The sequence below is a fragment of the Pseudopipra pipra genome, chromosome 8 (assembly GCF_036250125.1).
Source record: "Pseudopipra pipra isolate bDixPip1 chromosome 8, bDixPip1.hap1, whole genome shotgun sequence".
In the NCBI taxonomy this organism is placed as follows: Eukaryota; Metazoa; Chordata; class Aves; order Passeriformes; family Pipridae; genus Pseudopipra; species Pseudopipra pipra.
In genome coordinates this window covers 24,143,674-24,157,316 of record NC_087556.1, presented here as the reverse complement: position 1 = coordinate 24,157,316, position 13,643 = coordinate 24,143,674, and the positions used below count along the sequence as shown (strand labels likewise).

The 13,643-nt window shown below is 44.4% G+C and overlaps 1 protein-coding gene across 4 annotated transcripts in view; it reads right to left on the bottom strand.

Annotated features, from left to right (window-relative positions):
* The window catches only part of SUFU (SUFU negative regulator of hedgehog signaling), a 98,770-nt gene that overhangs the window by 47,174 nt on the left and 37,953 nt on the right, over positions 1 to 13,643 (bottom strand). The gene's annotated exons all lie outside the window — the stretch shown is intronic.

Genomic DNA, 13,643 nt, shown 5'->3' with positions numbered 1-13,643 from the left:
AAGAAAGACCCAGATATTATCCTTCCTTCTCTGTGACTGTAAGCATTCCTTTCTTTTCCTCCTCTCTTACTCAGAAAGACAAAACCTCAGATAATCCCATGTTCCACACCTAGTGCGTGCCAGAAGGCACACCAGAACCCATCTGTGTAATGCTGCCCCATCACAGGAAAGGTTAATGCTTGCTTTCTGAGCGAACTAGAAGTAAAACAACCAGCCACGACCACGTTCACACCAATTAAAGCACGTTCCATTTGCACAGTTTCCAGAGCATGTGTGCAGTAATGCTGCCCAGCCGACTGCCTTGTTCTCGGGTCTTGTGCTTGCCCCGCTCCAAGTACAGCTTTTATAGCACATACAAATAAACAGCCTGGAATACATATTCTGCTTCTGTAGTGCTCCAGGGATGTACAGAGTACTGCCCATCTTCCTCCAAAGTTAGTGGCAGGCACAGTGCCCCTCTCCCTGACCAAACTCATCGATGAAGGCAGTCCAAGCTGCTGTCCTTACTGTGGCCTCTCCCAAGGCCACACTTACAGGACAGTGGGAAAGGAGGCCTTGCCCACCAGGAGGACTAGGACTTCTGCTGCAGACTGGAAAATGTTAGTGGTTACTTGAGTTGCTGTCTGTCAAGACTGGGGCATCTTACATGCTACTGACTAGGATCCAATTCAAAGAAATGCTCTCTGCCTTGCAGCTACGAGCTGATGTGGTTCTGGATCTTCACCTAACCTTCCCACACCACATGCCAATAGGACATCTCTTAAACAACTACAGGACTTATCTGAGAATCCATGGCAGCTTCTGCAGCAGCAAGAGAGAAACAGCATTTGCCAGTAATTGCAGCTTTATTCCCAGTCACATTAAACAGCACACACCGAGGAACTGGGCACTTGCACACCACCCATCGTGCATCAGCACTGCCACGACTGTGTGCACGCACTTGTGCAAGGGCAGCAAGGGCAGGATGCTTTGAGGGAGCCCTCAGCAGCAGGCAGGTAAACTAAGGAGAGTTCTCTCGGAGTTGCTGTCGTTAAAAATACTCGCAGTTGTCTCCCTGACGAGCCAACTCGTGCTCGCCCACTCCTGGGTGTAATGCAGCGCGTCCTGGACAACTCGGAGTGTCTCCACTGGGTGTCCCCATTGGTGTGGGTTTGAACATTTACTATATATGTATTTTCAGATGAATTTCCTGGACAGCACATTTGATTAAGAATTTAAATAAACTCTAAATACCATAAGGAACTTGGCCTGAAAAATGAGGCATGTAACAGAAGTGTTGTGATAAGTAAGGGAATGTTTTCCTTAGTTAAAATTAGGAAAGAAAGAAAACATAGTGAATGCAAGCTCCTTGAAAGAAAGAGTTTATCGATATATACACTAAATTACACGCTTTCAGCTCTGTGACTGAAAGGACTGGTTCAGATATTACTTTACTTTTAGAGTTGAGGAAATATAAGCAGACAAATGAAAATATGATTTTTTTTTTAGTATCAAAATCAGATTAAAGAAACAGTACTTAGAATGTTGGATCTTGCATATTTTCCAAGTTATGTGGAAATGTGACTGATTAATTTTTTTTTAAATGATAAAAGCCTCTCAGTCACAGTTTTCAGGAATGAAACAAAGCCACAAAGAGCTTATTCTTGGGCCCTGTCTTTATACCACAACATTTTGCCCATCAAATGCTCACACAATTCTATGCTGATCGATCGCTTCGTTTCACTGTTGGTGCTGCTTCTGCTGGGAAAGCCCAGCCCGTTTAGAGCAGGTTTTCAAATGCAAATGTCTCTGCTGGAAACCCACCTGTTTATGTCCATGTGAACACTGAACATTTACAAAATCTCCCTCTCCTTTGCATGCACAGGAACACCACAAAATTCACACTGACTATTCAATTAAATCACACACACAAAAAAATTCTGCAAATAACATGAAGCCAAATTGAAACCTGTGAGAGTGCAAGAAATTTGGAATTACAGTCTGGAATTCAGCTTTCCACTTGTGGCATTGTCACCCATGTGGAATGTAAGATCAGCTCTTGTACAGAGACCATTGCAGCACTGAGAACAGCCTGAATTGCAGGACTTGTAGCCACAGAAGCTAAGAAGTTACAGAAACAAAGGACTAGATAACCACTTTCTATTGCCTCATGCTGGAAACAGGGAAAAGCATCCTCCCATCCCACCTTTCACACTCAGGTTTTCAAAACAGAACAACCAAAATATTTTCAAGTACTTAACTTTTAAACAATGTTTTAGCTAGAAAATCTTGAAGTTTTGATAGATGATTCCTCTAAAGTAAATTTATAATGAAATTTGCGTCTTTTACAAATGTTGAATTAGAACTTAAAACTGATAAATCCTCAAAGTCATCACAGCACAGATGGATGTGGAAAAGTCTCCTGTGGTTTTTGTACCTTTCTATCATTTGCAGTGGTGTCAATAGCACACTGTACAACCTGCCTTTCATCCACAATGTGTACCATGTGCTAGTATTTGTGACATGGACACAGGTGTTTTCATAACACCAAGAGGTGGGTAGGCACAGGATACGTGCACTCATCTCAGGTACGTGAGAAGCACAAACACCTTGTAAGGAGCAAGGTGTTTGCAACACACTTCAGGTAGATATGGCTGAAGACAGCTCCTTTTGTTCCCAAAAATGCATCCCCACATCTTCCATACCATGCAGACTGACTGGAGAAACAGCCTGCCATCTCCAAACTGATTTCCGAGATCTCTGCTTTGCACTGCTATGAACCCAGCACCTGTGGCACAGTTTCTTACTGAAGCACAACAGATGTCCAGGAAGTCCTTTTGTACTGTATTTATTAATGAGATGAAATGCATTTGCATCCAGCATCCAGGAAAAGCTGAGATGGCCTTCAGTGTTTCCTGTGAAAAATGATGGGCTTCTACTGAACAAGCACCTTCTCTACTGTTCCAAAAAGGAAACGATCAGTCTGGGAGCAGCAAATGCTCAGACTGGTGTCATTTGCTGCTGCAGGTTTCTGCTTCTTTGAACTTCCGTGTTATCTGAATCCACAGCAAAGACAAAAAGAGATGTGACATGTCCAAGGAAATAACTGTATATAATGGAAGGAGTTTGATATATTCATGTAATAAATAGCAAGCTTCAAAGCAGCTGGTGTGTTCCCATGCTCAGGAGTAAGGTTGGAGAAGACTTCTATGAGCAGGAGAACTAGGGACACTCTTCTCTGCAGATGGACCCATCATTGCCTAAGGAGGAAGGAACTCTGACTAAAGTTTTTACTGCATCTGTGGCACGAACAAGAGGACCCTATCTAGGTTCACTTGTGTCTAAGATCCAGTGTGACACATCTCCACTCTTCTCCACTATAGGGGCAACAGTGTTTTCATTTGTCTGCTCATTTTTACAATCCTTTAAACACCAAGTCTCTCCAAGAGCTCTACCACTCTGTTATGTCTGACAGTGGCCAACAGGTTCAAATACCATTAGGGTGGCACAGCCAATCTTGGAGGCATGAGAACACCATGACTGCATAAACCTCATCTTAGATGAACACAGCAAAAACAACAGTCATCAGAAAAAGTACCAAGACATGACCAGGGAATTGTTAAATCCGTAGGACAGGTGCCAAGGCACAGAAATGATCTAGCCATAAACAGGAGAAATTAAATAGCCAGGGAACTGAAAAAAAATATGTTAAAAATTTGAATCCAAATTATTTTAGTGTATGGATGAATTGGCAAATCCTCAGGAGCAAACTAAGGCTCTGACTTACTGCATACAAGCTGACTGCTGCTGAATACTTCTGTCTCATGGTAAACTTGAGGTGGCTACATGTTCCCTCTATGGAAGGAAGAGCTAAGCTACCTTATCTGCCCCAGGATAAATTCACTCCCTTCAGCAGTTACCATGGGAGTATTGGGATGTGTTGTAAATACACAGGTTTGCTCACAGTATCCTCTGGGACATTTGCACCCTTCCTGCTTGGAAGGGCCACTAACTAGTCTCAAACCTAGCAGAGCAAGGTGACCCATCCTCACAGTTTTGAAACTGGTTCTTTTCTGCAAGTTTGTGTTTTAACAAAAATCATTGATTTTTCTTTCTTTCTGTTGGGGAATAGTGATTCCTTGAAATCCAACTGCTTCATAGGGAAACTTGATTTCATAAGAACTCAACAAGGAATTCAGTAAAACATTTAATTTCAAACTTACTATTTTATTTCATAATTTATAAAAGCAAATCTGAAGCCTCTCTCTAGCTCTAAAAAAATGAAAAGTCTCTAAATTTGCCATAGACCAGCTTTTATACTATTCTATTATGCAAAAGCAGCATCTATAAGACAGTTATACTAGACCACTCTGTTCAACTAGCCATATTTTGAAGTCTTTAAAATGTCATTATTAATTTTCTTTTACAGCCCACATAAAGCAGGTGAGGTTCCTTCATGCAGCAACGGTCATAATTCAGCTGCACAATCCCTCCTAACTTTACTACCCAACTGCTTTATAATGAGAACTGGGGAAATAACTCAGAAGGAACCACTGCACTATAGACTAGTAAATTTTCTTTGTCTAACTTTGCTTATGTATTTTCTCAGAGCGCATTCCTCCTCCCTCCTTTAATTTGGCTAAATATAGCTGATGCCTAAAGAAATAAAACCAAGTCCTATTCTTGGCCTCAAGATGTTTTATAAACAGTGTGAGGTATGCAATCTATGCTCAAGAGGTGTTACTTAGCTCTAGACACAAACACTGACTACTTCTCACTGTATTTTCAATTTCTTTTTTAAACCTGCCAGTTGGGCACATATGGCATCCTGCTAGGAGTCCTTACTCCCTTAACTGCCACAGGGAGCAAGTTGAAAAGAATGGCAAACAGAGGGGAGCACTGGGAGCTAACAGAGCTGCATCCAAAAACTGGATGCATTGGGCTGAAATTGGGTCAGGGAAGATCTCCAGTGAGCTGGCTACCTCGCATGCAGACCAAATGGCAAATGGGCATCTGGGAGTTAAGTATCTTCTCCTGCACTGGAAACTTAAGAAGGGAAACAAAGAGCTGATGCTGTTCTACCAGCAAGGTGACAGCAAGGGCCTTTCCCCTGTCCATAAGGACATGCATGGCCTGGCATAAAGTCCCCAGACTGTCTGGCTCTGAGGCAGTTTGGACTGCACCATCCTGGTTCATCCAAAGGCCATAAACTTGCCCCTTCTGACATGGTCACACCATGTAATTCTTTAGATAAATTTTCAAATTAGGAGCATAAATTTGTAGCCTGACTGTTCCTCTGTATCTCTTCTAAGACACCTCCTCCTTCCAAATGCCAGCTAAAATTGGCAACAGAGGGGTTAAACTGCCCTGACTAATCAGTCAGATAAAACTGCCTGGACAGTGTGTTACAGGTTAGGAGGTGATACTGCATAGAGTGGGAGAAGCCCTAAGTACATTAACTGCTAAGTGTCCTTAGTTTTAAGAAAACAGCTTCTCTATTGCACTCATATCTTTCAAAAGCAAGTTTTTATGTTCCTCCTGTTTCTAGGGAAAGCCAGGCCATTATTACAAGGTCACACATAATATTCAGGGATATGTGCAAAATTACACTGAAAGATACAATCCTGTTTGTCCCCCTGAGACAGCAGGGCTACTTGGATCACCTCCTTGAGGGAGTGATGTTGCTTAGCTATGCTAGCACAACACGGGGCAATTCTCTGCTACTTTGGTCTAAAAATTAAAACCCCAATAACTTTGCATGTGGCACTGGGGATGCTGGCACGCAAACAAGATGACTACATCCTCACACGAGCCAGACCTACATTATCTGCATCACCCAGCAGCTTGAAAACTCGCTGCTCTAAGGGGTACAAACATGCATTTTGTATTCGACCGAGAGATCTCAGCTAAAGTGCAGGCAGCAAGTCACATATGTCAGCCTGCATAACTCAGAGAAATTCTGTATTTGAGGGCAAAGGAGGATTTTAACTCCATGACTTATGGGTGCAGGAATGTTAAAAAGGCCCCCAGTGACTTCCTGACCAGCATGACAGTGATGCAGCCAGACGTTTAAATTGAACACAGCTTATCCAATACTTACAGAAACAACGTAATTTATTGCATTGCCATTACCCCATGCACAGTCTGGATAATTTATTATATAAATGTATTTTCTCCAACACATTTTTAATCTACATTCTGGCTTTGTTAAAATAAGTAATCTGGCAATCTGTCACAAGTAAGATTTGATCCTGTTTTTCAGTACCATTTTGCACACTGAACAGCTAAAATTAATTGTGAGAAACTAGGGGCAAACACAAGAGTCCAATGCTGAAATGTATTAATTATATTTTTCACCAGAGCTACTTAATGTATTTCTAACTAGTTCAATAATGGCTATAAGCATGTATGCAAAGATGTTAGCTATAATAAATAGATACAAAAGCTAAAGATGAAAGTTGTGTTTAAAAATCTCAAAGTAATACTGTTATTGCAACTCATTAAATAGATGGAAATTTTTAAAAAACAGAATATAAAAGGAAAGGACTTTATTTGGACTCATTTGCCAGTCACGTTAAATTATGATAATTAATGCTAAATTCAGTCTGTCTGCTTAGTTTCCTAACCTAATAATTGGGATATAATCTGTGGGGCCCACTGGCAGTTAGTTTAAAATTTTGTTTTCAAGTCAAGATGAACGTGTTTTAAGAATATACAAGGAATTAGCAGAATCCAAGCCATGATGTATTTGCATTACATTTAAAAAACGCTTTTCCTCCATGTTTTTCTTTTTGAGTTCAGTTTTGCTGCCCCATATCTCCTGCCTGGGAAACAGGAACTGCCCCAGCCCTGGCACTCCAAAGAGGTGCAAATTCACACACTGCTGCTGCCTGATGCAGACATGCAGCATAGACAAGATGCCTTAGGAAGAATTAAATCCCTGGAGTACAATTAAACAATAGCTCCGCTGCAGGGATTCAAATTGGGCTTTTAGAAACAAGGGGCCTAGGCAAAAGGTTCTTTTAAAAAAAAATAGCGGGGTAAAACCCAGATTATCACTACTGTAAGGACTGCTTGACCTCTGAGGTTTGAAGACAGTTTCAGAACGCAGAGAAGTGTGATGCAAATTTTTTTAAAAAAAATTGTTTAGCAGGTTGAAAATACAAAATTGGTTACTGCACAGCTCCAAGGTGTTAAATCTGGAAAATTATCAGGCCTACCAAAAAGCCCCATCAATTTATGCAAACACATAAAAACTTATTTGATCACTTAATTCTCCTGGACTGAAAACCCAATGAAGAGCCTTCCACACCTATCCAGTATAACAAGGTGATTCCTCACTTCTGTGTGCCCTGCTCAGAGCCATCACCTTACTACTGGCAGTGAGATGGTGGAAAATGTGTCTCACTGTACTGCAGCTTCCACTGATGGAGTTGCAAATAATACTTTTCTTATCACAAAGTAGATCCCAGGCACCCAGATGCCTCATGTGACAATGCAGAGTGCAATATTTTATCCAAAAAAAAAAAGAAAGCTTCTGTACAATAACCAAATTGGTTCTGAGCCTCCTCAGTCTTCTGTTTTTCAAGACATTTCTTTCCATCCCTTACACATCTGCATATCTGGCTTGCTCCTTCTCCCTGCCCATTGCTATGTGTGTACACAAATTCCATGACTGCAGACTCTGGGAATTTCTCACACAGCCTCCCAGAGAGTGACTCCCATGCCCAGGGCATGCTCCCACCCTCTGTGAGCAGTGGGCCTCCTGTCCTCTCCCTGACTCTGTACAGCCCTGCTCCGTCAGCCACTTCCTCCCACACTTCCTCTCCTCCCCACAACTTTATTCAGCTCTTCCACTCTGCTCCTTACAGCCTTCTCCAGTCCTTGCAGTCAGTAGAGGCAGGAGCTGGCATCCCCTCAGTATAAGCATTGCCCAGGGCAGGATGCATCTCCCACCTTGCTTTTGCAACAACAGAGTTTTCACCTATCTAACAGATTTATGTGCATGGATCCCTCCTACAGGGAGGGAAAGCTGGAGGAAGGCATGGCAGCATGAAAGGACTTACCTGGCATTGCTGGGTATGGCAGAGAAAGAAAACGAACACAGACGTGAGTTGCTCCTTCTGAGCCCCACTTAAGTTTCCTCCTCCAAGCTCTTCCTCCTCTATACCCAGTTACTCAGACCCATGTCTCTTGGGTGCTGCAAGGCTGGGCTGCTTTCACCTCCTCCAGTCTTCCCCTTACCTTCTCCACCCCCCATCCCTGCAACCTCAAGGGAGCAGGAGTGATGCACTTGCCAAATTCCAACAAAGATCCTTCCACTTCTGTCCAGCTGTGCTGCCACCAGCTTTCTGCATCCTTCACCTGAATAAGATGTGCTTTGCAGTTTCCCTTCAAAGGATGATAGTTATGTCTTCAATAGTTTGAGAAAGTGAATAGCCTGAGGATGAAGTGGAGGTCCAAGAGCAGGAAAGGATATTATACAGCAGGATCTCTTGTCAGATAAGGACTCAGCTCAAAACAGGTATTTAATGACAGTTTATGATATTATACAGCAGGATCTCTTGTCAGATAAGGACTCAGCTCAAAACAGGTATTTAATGACAGTTTATTTACAGATCATGTGGTCCTAACATGGCCAATCTGAAGAGATACTTGCCTGTCATTTAAAAACCCTATCCTGTGTTCTGAAACATGAAAGCCTGAACCTTTCCCAGCCAGGTGCAACTAGAACAAAGACTTATACCCACTGCATTTAGCAACCTTTAGGTGTCCTCAGTGAGGGAAGAGAATTGCAGCAGGTTTTCAACCTTTTTTCCTTGTCGTTGGACTCCTACATACTTGCTCAGGTGCAGGGCTCTGAGAAGGGAAGATGCTTAGATGGACACACAAGCACCATAAGCCCGTACAGTCACTTGTGATCTTTCCCTAGATATGTACCTATACGACATTCCTGCTGAAGAGTTTTCAAGGAGCTTGAAAGGGAACCAAAGGCAATATCTGCTTCTGAAGAACCCAAAGAACGTGCAAGCAGCTCCGTTTAATAGCCCTCATAACACAGACATCTGACAGAGGGACAGCTACACTGCACTAGGGTATTATTCCTTTCAGCAAAAATGACTCAAGAAAGGGCAAGAAAGGGGAGATGGTCTGTGAGAAAACATCCACAAAGTTATCACATCATAACCCCTTCAGAAAAGAGTTCTGATTACCCAGGCATTAGTTCTGGGGCTTGTAATGGACAAAAGGGCAGAGGTCTTTGAGAGAGCACTGTGGCATTTTTCTCAGTGGTTGATTATTTTCCCTTAAATTTTCAGGAATTTAAAGCTTGCACAGGCCAAACTTTTGTTTTACTTTGGCAAAGCAGGAGGCTGAAGGGCAGGAAACAGAGGAACTTTGCATTCACATATACTTGCATAAAACAGTTATGCATTGAGCTCTATGCATCCATTACAGCAGTATAAGAGAAACACACTTCATCCAAGAGTTGTATTTATGGTTCAAATGCAAAATGGCCAGCCTCTTTATGGTGCACCTTTTGAAATGCCATCCCAAATGTTCTGAGAAGACTCAGAACTTAAGCCCCTAATTTTAAACCAAAAAGCACAGGAGTCCACTTTTCTCAGGCTCTGGGCAGCCTGCAGCCTCTGAATATACTCTCCCAGTTTCTCTTCCCCACCAAGAACAAAATGCTTCCCCTGCTGTGCCCATTTGCTGCCTCCTGGCTTAGCAGGCTGCAGAGGATCTTTGCATCTGAGGCTTTCAGAAGACAGTCTGTAATGAGCTCCGCACACTGCCACTCTCACAGGCAGAGTGAGTTAGTCAGAAAGCACAGTTTGAGCACCACTTGCTGCACAGATCTTCAATAGAATGTGTAAGAAGGTGGATATGTAACAGTGAACCCAACTTCCAGCTCAGTCCAGTCTTCTTTGCAGTTTCATCTAACATGGGCTCGGCAGCTGTCAAGGGAAAACACAGTCCTTTTCAGAAGGCTACTCAGTACATGTAACCTTCAGACTCTCCTCTGTGCATCCCAAACAATTGCACACAGGCAGTGAGAGAGGATGCTCCTGCGACTGCGGAACAATCCCTCTGTGTTGTGGCTTTCAGCTCCTCCATAGGAGGAGGCAACACTGTTCTCTGCAGAAGCTTTTAACTACTAAAGCGGCTGCTTCCGTTTCCCAGGAAAGGCCGGGTCGGACAAAGACCTCATATATAAGAGGCCAAAGGACCTCACACCAGCAGGAGGGGGAGTTTTCTGCCTTCCCCACGCTGTTTCCTTTGTCCTGAATTCCTCCTTCAGTACAGGGGACAGAGCCTTTGTCCGAGATTGGGCTGACCATGTGCAGCTTCTCCCCTGCCTCCTTATCCCAGGATTAAGAGATGCTCTTCATAACAGGGCTTGCTGGTCTCCATCACGTGTATTCCTCCTCACCCTCCTGCAGCAGGGAGGCTCCAGGCAGGATGGAGATAAGGCTTCTTCCTGCAGAGAGCTCAGCTCCCCTCCACTTTGGGCAGAAAGCATCAGCAAGATCAGTCCAGATCCTGAACTGCAGCCCCTCCAGATGCATACCTGCTAAGGGCCAGCACCCCGGCATCCCAGGGTGTGGGGCCTGCTGGCTGTCCCTCTGCCTCTTTGGCTGCTGCAGCCCTGCACAGAGATGCCTCACACAGCTTCTTCCGGGCCTCTGTGTCAGCTTCTTTCCCCCCTCTCCCATAGCAGCTCAGGTGCAATGTGAAAGCTAAACCAACTTGTGCACTTATAAGTGTAACCATGTATCAGAGTTTAAAGTCTTGCTGCTCTGTCTATCCCTGACATTTAGGAGCAGAGCCAGGGCACATGGACTGATGCAAAGCAGAGAGAGATAAGACAGATTTTTGACTCCCCCATGCCCCCCCTTTTTTTCTCCCTTTCTTTTTTTTTTTTTTTTTTAACAAACCAACTGAATGAACTGTACTGAACAGCTGAAAAACAACCAGCCAAGTTCAGTTCCCAGGCAGGAACAGGACATGAGTTGACAGAATTAAAAGGGACAGCATCAGCTGAAATCCAGCCAAGTCAAACCAGGCCTAAACCTACTTTATCTAAATTGCAGTAGTAGCTACAAACAAGCCTTCTCTTTCAGGCTGCACTGAGATCCCTCACTTACTGCCTAGAAATAGTATGCAATCAGCAAAGCAGTCGGGGAAGACAGCTTTCCTTCTATTTCAACAAAGTCTTTTATAAGGAACAAAGACTTTCTGTGCCTCTGCTCCTGGCACAAGGTCTCTCCACGCCTTAGTGTCAACCTATCCTTTGGGGCTGGAGAAGGTCAGAGACCTGTTCCCAGCCAAGAGCTAGAAATTGGAGAGACAACAGTGGCTTCCATGGCAAGGCACAGAAGTAACCTGCCTGACCCATGAGTCCTGCAGGAGTGGAAAAAAGACCAAACTTCAGAAGATTAGGGAGGTGGAGAAGAAAAGGCTTTAATTTATGTTATATAGCCAGCTCACTGACAGTGTAACACATAGACTTTTCATCCTCCAAGTCAAATGAGAGTACAGATGTCCTTGGAAACTCTGGGGTTTTCAGTCATGCTTTCCTACTGCTGCACTTCTGACTGTGAGGAAGCTTGGAGGAGCCCAGCCCAGGTTCACATCACCAGTGCTAACATAGCAAAAGGCAACGTTGCACAGCAGTGGTGCTGGTCCCTTCCTCTCATATTCCTGAGAGAGTGTCCTGCACTTTTTAAACCTGGCCAGAGGGCTGCAGTGGCTTTTTTATCACTGCAGAAATAGAAATTTTGTGGAGAAGAGATTTGCTGGTGTGGCAAAAGGGCCCAGCAAGTCCCAAATTAAGGCCACAGAGATGCTACTCACCAAAAGCAGCAAAAGCTAAATAACTGCCAGCTTGTGCCATCAGTGGCTGATGAAGGGACAGCGCTTGAAGGCACAGGGCAGAACTGAGCCTGGCACTGGGGTGCCTCCAGTATTGCAAAGGGGCAGCAGCCTGCCCATTCTGAACAGGAGGAGAAGTCAATATAACCAGCAAAATCTAAGGCCATGCAACTCCATTTATGCTGTCAGGAAGAACAGGGGCACACCACCCACGTGGTGGCATAACTGCACTCAGCAGCATTCACAGCTGTGTTCCTGCTCTATGTGCTCAGCTAACCACCCACACCTGAAACCACTCTGACCAAAAGAGGACTCACAGAGAGGAAGGACAGGCCACCACGTGTGTGCTAGTTCACAGCCTGGGAAGTCTCAGCCATGGCCAGGGCCACTGCAAAGTTCCTCTCTTATGACTGGCAAAAGCCTGTGTCTCAGCACCCACCAAAAAAACAGAGGTGGGTGTTTCCCTTCCTCACAAGTGAGGATAAAAGCACTGGACTATGAAGGTCCCACAGATTAGTCATACAAACTGACAAATAATATTAAACTTTGCCAGCCTGCAGAGAGGGGCTGCATTAATTTAATTTAGGGAACCCAGAAGCACCTCTGCATGCTGACCCAGGCACCAGTCTCAGTGTCACCAGCGCCAAGATCTGTCCTCTCCATCTTTTTCAACTGAAAAGCTCCCTCCACTGAGGAGCCTGGGTGTTGCAAACAGTCAATACGGGTACAGCTGGTCCTTACAGACCCCTACTGATGGTCGGCAGAACCACCTTAACGCTTAAAACAAGTGCTGGAAATTGCAAGTTTCTTGAGAGGGGGGAAAAGAAGAGCTATAATAATGAGTTCCAATGAGTTCTGCTGGACCATACCCAGTCACAGAAAAAAACCAACATGGATTAGAGGAAAAAGTTTGATACCAAAGACTAAACAATGAGAAGGTTTCTTAAGACTTGCTATGCCAGGAAAGCGGGTAGGACAGAAGCTGCCCCATTCTTCAGCACTCAAAGAAAACACAAATAAAGCCACACCACAACACTAATGTTTCTCCTCTGAGAGCTCAGGTACACAGTCAAGTCAGCATGGGTTAAAACTGCATGCACAGGTTGAGATGGGCGTGAGACTTGGCTCTTGAGCTGCAGGAAGGGTTGCTTGCATCTGGCACTGCTCCTGTGCCAGCTGAGGGGTGCACACACACAAGGAGAGCAGAGCTGCCACAGTAGGATGAGCCTCATCTGGCGGGACATGCAACAGGCATCTGACATCCAGCATTGGACAGGGCAGGGCACGGCAGGGCAAGCACACAGTGCCAGCAGGCAAGTTCCAATCCTTGAGCATCCTGAGCAGTAACAGCAACAAGATGGTAAGAGTAAATCTGGTCCCAGCTTCAGTGTTTTCCCTGCACAACCCTGGGACAGTATTTCAAGAGAAGATGCATTTATGTGCTTGTGGAACGTCTGCTCTCAGTCATCCTTTCCACAGACAAAAACATTTTCCATGAGGTCTCCTCAGTGCTGTCTGATTGACAGCTTTGCAGACAGATGCTTCTCTCTGGATTACTTGCAGTGCTGCATAAGATTTATTTGTGATCTACAGTAGGGAGTAAAAAGGGCCAGGTCCATCTGCAACAAGCACTTTGCTGCAATGCTTTTCAAGGCTATTTACAAGAGTTACATTTGGCAATTCTCTCCCTGACAAATTCAGAGCTGCCAGCCAGCTCTGGAGGAAGCCAGCAACAGGTTTGAGACCAAAGCACGAGCTTGATAGCTGCCTGTCGTGCCCAGCACATC